The sequence below is a fragment of the Aphelocoma coerulescens genome, unplaced genomic scaffold (assembly GCF_041296385.1).
Source record: "Aphelocoma coerulescens isolate FSJ_1873_10779 unplaced genomic scaffold, UR_Acoe_1.0 HiC_scaffold_46, whole genome shotgun sequence".
NCBI classification, from domain to species: Eukaryota; Metazoa; Chordata; class Aves; order Passeriformes; family Corvidae; genus Aphelocoma; species Aphelocoma coerulescens.
Window position 1 is genome coordinate 1758454 of NW_027183804.1, and position 7299 is coordinate 1765752.

A 7299-nucleotide genomic window follows, 5' to 3' on the forward strand; every position below is an offset into this window, starting at 1 on the left:
CACAGAGAGAGGGAGAGAGAGGCTTGCTGGGCCCCTGATGGCCGGACACATTTAACCCACCAGTGTCCTTTTGCTCAGCTTTTCTCTAGCAGGCAGCGTTAACCAGATGAGGCTGCTCAAGGGCTCCCAGCAATTTTGATGCCTTAGATTTTAACTTTTATATTTTTCAAATCCTGCACTGCCTAGTGTGTAACTCGGAAGTTTCTTGTGGCCTGTCAGCTGCTGTTCTCTCATGCTGGTTAGACATAACAAGCCTCCCCAAGCTTGCTCTCCAAGGACACCCAGATTGTCCTAGGCCCAAAATGTGTAAACTAACATCTTAAGAAGGGGGGTAAACTTGGGGAAATTACATCATTAGCTGAAGTTTTAATTGGAGAATCAACCCTGATATGCAAATGAACCAAACTTATAGAAGTGTGAAGAACTTGTGACTCGGGGTCCATCCTGGGTGTTGCCTTTTTGACTGCCCAAGGTGTACCTTGAAGGCCCTTGAAATAAATACTTACCTTTATTCCCTTATTCTTGTCTAGTCTCTGTTTTCAGCTGGCATCAGTTTGGCATTGCTCACAGAGGACTTGGAAATGCATTTTGTCCGTGGTATAGAGGGAATATATGAATGTTCCACAGCAGCCAAGGGCAGGCCACTGAGGGATGGCACCAGGGAGTGGCTGCCAAGAGGACTCTGTACCACGGGTGACACTTGACCCTCATTGTCCAGCCAAATTCCCACCCACCCCATGTTCCACCGCTTCAGCCCAGCTCTCACCAACCTGGCTCTGAGGAGAGCCCAGCAGACCCCGTCACAGGCCCTGCTGAAGTCTGGGCACACAACATCCCCTTCTTTTCCCTCCCCCAGGGGTCTGCAATCCCTGCCTTGTCCTGCCAGTGCCTGGAATGGCTGCGGGAGGATTTGCCACATCCCCTTCCCTGCTGAGCCTGACCAGTCTGGGGCTCTCCCAGTCCCCTCCCTGCCCTGTTTGCAGACTGGTTCCGTGTCTGCCCTTCCCGAGTGCCCAGGATCCTCTGCGATGGCTCCGGCCTTTCCAAGGGCTTTGAGAGAGGTCCCACAGTGACACTGCCCAGCCTTCCCAACGTCCCTGACACCAAAGGCCTTTTCCACGTCCCTCATTTCCAGGTCAGTGCCCAGAACACAGCACAGCCCTGTCCAGGTCCTGGGGGTGATTCCGAAGGCAGGCAGCTCAGATTTCTCCCCACAGACCCACCACTCCAGTGTCTCTCTGTGCAGCCCATGGCTGTCCTGAGCATTTCCCTGGAGCCTCCCTGCCCTGGACATTTCTGCCCATCAGGCTGAGGCCAAGAGGGTTGAGCAGGTGCACGAGGATGATGGAGGAAAGGGCTGGGTCAAAGTGTCTCAGGAGGCTGTGCTGGGCAAGGCTGAGGATGCTGCAGGAAACAGTGGCACTGGTGAGGTGAGAGGAGCAGGGGAGAGACCTTGTGCCTGCCCAGGCTGGGCAGGAGCTGCCCCAGGATGGAGCTCTGAAGCACACACAGGATGCACCTGTGAACACGGGAGGGGAAAACTGGATCTAAAAATCAGGCTGGGAAAGCAGAGAGCAGGAGTGTCATGGTGTCAGTGCAGGGGAGCTGCAGCACTGAGGACTGAGCACAGAAGAACTGCTGCAGTGTGTTGGGGCTACCAAAAGTGTCAGAAGTGTCAGAACAAGAAGGAACTGCTGCCTGTAGGTGACAGAACTGCCCCGAGCCATGGTGCAGTGTTTGCTGGAGACAGCCCTTCCAGCCCAGGAGTGTTGCAGAGAGCAGGGCTGGTCACCAGCAGGAAACACTCTACGTGCCACAGGTGCAGGAAACGGGGGTGGGTCATGAGAGAGAGGAGGAAGAGATTTTTCTGAAGGTAGAGGACATTCCCCAATAGGGAAGACTCCCTTGATGTTGTCTGATTGTCCCAGTCCCCTTTTATCCACATTTGTCTTTTCACTTTACCTTCTTTAACTTCTGCGCGTCCCCGTCTCCTGCTTGGGCACCTGTGACCGAGCACTTGTTTCTCTGCTCGGTGCTCATGGAACCCGTGAAGGCAGCTCAGAGGGGTGACCCCTGGAGGTGTTTGTGCCTCTGGCTGCATTCCACTGCCCAGCTGTGCCCTGTGCTATGGGAAAGGCAGAAGTGCTGTGTGCTGGAGGGCAGTACTGCCCCTGCCTGCAGAGCCCTTGGAGCCTGCACAGGGAGATGCTCCACACCTGGGCTGCTTGCCCCTGGAGAAGAACTTACGCCTGACTGCGCTGCTCTACAAGGGTTCTTTCCCCTCCACCTCTGCACAGAAGTCCTTGTGCCGGCAGTCAGGGGTCTGAAGAAGCATCTTGGAAAAACAGATCAGGGCAGGGTACTTTACTGTATTTAATGCACAGAAAACAAGCCTTTTGAAAGACTTTGGGTTACAGAAGAAAGGTAAATATTGATGAAAATTGCTATGAGTAAGGATAGTCATTTGTGGAAAATATTACAATAGTGCAAAAATAATAAAAAACCGCACCCATAAAAAAAAAGAAAAGAAGAGAAAAAAAGGCTGAGGTTGTAATGGGTTACATTCTGGAGACTCTGGAGCAGAAAAGAGTCAGTTTAGGGTTTCTGCAAACCAGCAATCACTTTCTTCAGAGAGTTTCTGAGCTCCTGGTTCCTCAGGCTGTAGATGAGGGGGTTCAGGGCTGGAGGCACCACCGAGTACAGAACTGACACTGCCACATCCAGGGATGGGGATGAGATGGAGGGGGGCTTCAGGTGGGCAAACATGGCAGTGCTGAGGAACAGAGAGACCACAGCCAGGTGAGGGAGGCACGTGGAAAAGGCTTTGTGCCGGCCCTGCTCAGAGGGGATCCTCAGCACGGCCCTGAAGATCTGCACATAGGAGAAAACAATGAACACAAAACAGCCAAATACCAAACAGCCACTGACAGCGATGAGCCCAAGTTCCCTGAGGTGGGATTTGGAGCAGGAGAGCTTGAGGATGTGTGGGATTTCACAGAAGAACTGGCCCAGGGCATTGCCCTGGCACAGGGACAGGGAAAATGTATTGGCCGTGTGCATGAGAGCGTAGAGAAAGGCACTGGCCCAGGCAGCTGCTGCCATGTGGGCACAAGCTCTGCTGCCCAGGAGGGCCCCGTAGTGCAGGGCTTTGCAGATGGACACGTAGCGGTCATAGCACATGATGGTGAGGAGGAAATACTCTGCTGAGAGGAAGAAGAGAAGCAGAAACACCTGAGCAGCACATGCTGAGTAGGAGATGTGCCTGGTGCCCCAGAGGGAATTGTGCATGGCCTTGGGGACAGTGGTGCAGATGGAGCCCAGGTCGGTGAGGGCCAGGTTGAGCAGGAAGAAGAACATGGGGCTGTGCAGGTGCTGGCCGCAGGCTCCGGCGCTGATGATGAGGCCGTTGGCCAGGAGGGCAGCCAGGGAGATGCCCAGGAAGAGGCAGAAGTGCAGGAGCTGCAGCTGCCGCGTGTCTGCCAATGCCAGCAGGAGGAAGGGGCTGATGGAGCTGCTGTTGGACATTTGGAGCCTCTGGCCATGGAGTGCTGTTGAAGGACAAGACAGTGAGGAGTCAGGGGAGACTTTGCTGAGCAATGCCCAAGCCCTTTCTCCCGGCCCTGCCTCCCAGTTTTCCTTTTCTCAAAGCCCTTCCCTCAGCCCCGTGCCTGGAGCTCTGCTGGGATCTGGCCCCGTTGCTGTGACAAGCAGGGGCTGTGCCCGTGGACAGCGAGGAGTCAGCTCTGCTCTGCTGCAGTGGGGACATGGGAATGGGGACAGGGGCCAGTCCTGGGGCTGGACTCCATCAGCCCAAACTGCTCCTGAGGCAGAGGAGCTGGGCAGCATCTCCTGTGCCAGGGCTAAGGAACGGTGATGGCCAAAGGCACTTTGAGAGGGTTTCCTGCTGCACCCAGGGAGAGCAGAGAGAGCTGTGCAAGGCAAGAGCATTGGCTGTAACTCAGGGAAGGGTGAGGGGAGCTGCTCTGTCGCTCCATCTGTCCCCAGCTGCCCTTGCTGAGATTGAGAGCAGTCACTGTGTTCCCCTGAAAATCAGCCTGGCTCAGCTGAGAGCAGAGGGACCCACAGCAGAGCAAAGTGGCTCAGCCTTTCTCAGAGTCTCAGCCCCACTGCTGGCCAAGGACACTCACGGCCCCAGTGTCCCCTGGAAGGCAGCTGACAGCTGGGATGGCATCCCGAGGGCACAGCCAGGCTCCTGTCCATGGCACTGCTGGAGGAGAGCCGGCTCATTGCCAGCCTGCCAGCCCGGCCTGCCCAGAGCTCCCGGGGCAGAGGGAGCTGGGACACCCCATTGCTGTGCTCAGCCTGCACAGGAGGAGCCCCAGGGCTGGGCCTGAGCCTGCAGCTGGAAGTGCCATTCCCAGAGAGCCCCTCAGCAGCGCCAGGAGCAGCTGAGCAGGGCAAGGAGAGAGAGCCGGGCCCTGAGGAAAAGCCTTTCCCTGCCCAGCGCTGCCCAGCCCCTCCCGGGCAGCACCAGGGCAGGACAGTCGCCCTCAGGCCCCGGGCAGCAGGAACGGGCCCGTGGCCGCAGAGATGCCCTTCATCTCTGCTGCTGCTCTGCCGGCCCAGGAGGGCACCGAGGGCCCCGAGCCCCCGGGCTGAGGGCCCCGAGCCCCCGGGCTGAGGGCCCCGAGCCCCCGGGCTGAGGGCCCCGAGCCCCCGGGCTGAGGGCCCCGAGCCCCCGGGCTGAGGGCTGTGCTGGCTGCGAGGGGACACCGGAGCTGCGCTGCTCAGGGCGGTGTCTGCACTGCAGGGCAGCGCCGGCAGCTGCCACAGCTCCCCTCAGCAGGGCTGCCCTCAGCGCTGCCTCCCTCCCTCCCTGCCCACGGCTCTGCTGCTGGAGCTGGCCCAGCCGGGAGCTGCTCCTGCGGCCCGGGCTCCGTCCCTGCCGCTGCTGCCGGAGCCCAGCCCAGCCCCTGGGCCAGCCCTGCCCGGCAGCCGCTCGGGGCTGCGGCGATTAAAGAACAGCTCCCCCGGGCCTGGGCACCATGGAAAGGTGATGCTGGCTGGAGCTGGGGGCTGGCGAGGTGCAGGCACTTGCTGAGGCTCCCAGGAATCCTCGGCGGGATGGTTTAAGAGCCTCAGCCCCTGCTCCATCTGCACAGCTGAGTTTCCATTCCCACCAAGGTGAGCCAGAGAAAAGTGGGAGCACAGATTGAGGAAAGCAGAAACTCAAGCAGGAATCTCCTGCCCTGAATGTGCTCATGAAAAGCCCCCTCAGAAATGACCTGGGCATGAGCTGGAGCTCTGAGCAGCCCTGGCCCCACAGCAGCCTCTCCACAGCAGCAGGACCTGCCCTGCAGGAGTCACTCCTTGCAGCCACAGCTCCCCTGCACCGTCCATGGGGAGCTCCCAGGCAGGCTGAGAGCTGCCCCTGGCAGGTGGCAGATGCCCTGGCCTGGCAAAGAGCCCTCAGGGCTGCAGGAGCTGCTCTGCAGGACAGCCCTGGGCACCCCTGGCTGCTGCCCACCTTCAGAGCCTGCAGCCGGCCCTGGCAGCAGGAGCCGTCCTGCCCTGTCCCTCTGACGGTGCCCAGGGCAGCCCCGCTCTGCAGCACATCCTCCCCCAAGGCAGGAACGGCAGCAGAGCCATCCTCACAGCCATGGCAGCCGTGTCATGGGCCAGCTCTAGAGGATCCCTGCAGCCAGAGACTCACTGTGTCCCATGCTGTGAAGGTTTCTCCAGGAATGAGTTCAGAGCTGTCCTTCCAGCTGCTTTAGCCAGCTCTCTGCTCACTCCTCGCAGGTACCTGCAGGCAGTGCCCTCAGCCCTGCTGGGCTGGCAGAGGAGCTGCTCCTCAGCAGAGCTGCCTCTTTGAAGCTCTCCTTGGTTGCCAGGAGCTTGAGAGTTCCCTCTGTGCCAGGAGCCCGGCCCAGCTCAGCAGCACAGCAGCAGCACAAGGACTTTAATGACCCTCTTGGGGCTTTGGTGTTGTTCACATCAGACTCAGTCCCTCAGAGTGTCTTCAAAAAACTTCTCAAGAACTCGAAGATTCAAAGTCCAAAGTTTCTTTAACTTTTAATGGGTCCCAGTGAGGGACACGACTCACGTGAAAGTGTGCCCAGGTTCCAGTGAGAGCAGAACTCTGGAGGCAGCGATGGCAGGTGGGGACAAGCAAGGGAAAGGTGTCTCTGGTGCTGAGCAAAGCTGGCTGTGTTCCATGAGTGCAAAGGGCCAAGGCCTGAGCCCCAGCCCCTGGCAAGGCAGATCCTGTCCCTCCCTCAGTGCTCAGGGCTCTTGCCGGGGCACTGGGATGTGGGGATGGGCAGTGCCCAGGGCAGCACCATGGGGCGGCCCCTGCCAGGCTGCTGGGCAGGGACAAGGAGGCACTGAGGCCCCAGGGCTGCAGGGGTCACTTGTCCCCTCCTGGCCTCAGGGCCAGGGCCAGCAGCCGTGGCCAAAGGGCTGCACAAGTTGGCTCTGTCAGGGCCTTGCAGCTGCTGCCCATCCCTCTGCCCTCTGCAGCCCAGGCTGTGCCACGCTGTCCCTGCCCTGCGCCTCTGTCCCTGCAGGCTGTCCTCATCCCCCCGGCTGCCCCACCTGGCTGGCCCCTTCCTTTGCTGGCAGCTCTGCGTCCTGCCTGCCTCTGCCTGGCCACACAAAGCCTTGGGCTGCTCCAGACTCCTTCTGGGGGACGTGTTGCACCCCAGCCCTGCCTGGGAGGGAAATTCCTTTCTCCTGGTGTCCACTCTGGGCCTCCCCAGCTGCCCTTCACATTCATTTTCTCGTTCTCTGGCTGTTCTCTACAATGCCAGAAGGATCCACCATCTCTGAAACCTCCCTTCAGTCCCTCCCCGGGCTCTCCTCTGCTCTCCTCAGTCTCCACTCCACGGAGCACAGAGCTCCTTTGTCCCTATACAGTGGTCAGGTGCTCGAGGCCAAGAGCACCCGGACAAGAGGGACGGTTCTTTTCCCCAGGAAGGAAACCACAGAAGCCCAGTATTGAAAGATGAAAGGCGGCCACCAGAGGCCAAGGCCAGCCAGACCTGTTTGTCTTGGCAGCTTTTGTCTGGCAGCAATCCTGGGATAGATGGAATTTTGGAGGCCAAATTCCAATTTTGGCCATGGGCAGCGGGAGGAGAAGGATGGCTCAGTTCCACAGGAAGAGAAGCACAGCCCCAGCATTTCAAAGGCAGCTGAGAGCTGGCCCTCAGGAAGCCAAGGGAAGCTGGACTTGTCAGTCCTGGCAGATTTTGCCTGGGAGCTGTACTTGGATATACGGAATTTTGGAGGTGGATTCCCAATTTTGGCCATGGACACCTGGACTTGAAAGATGTTTTT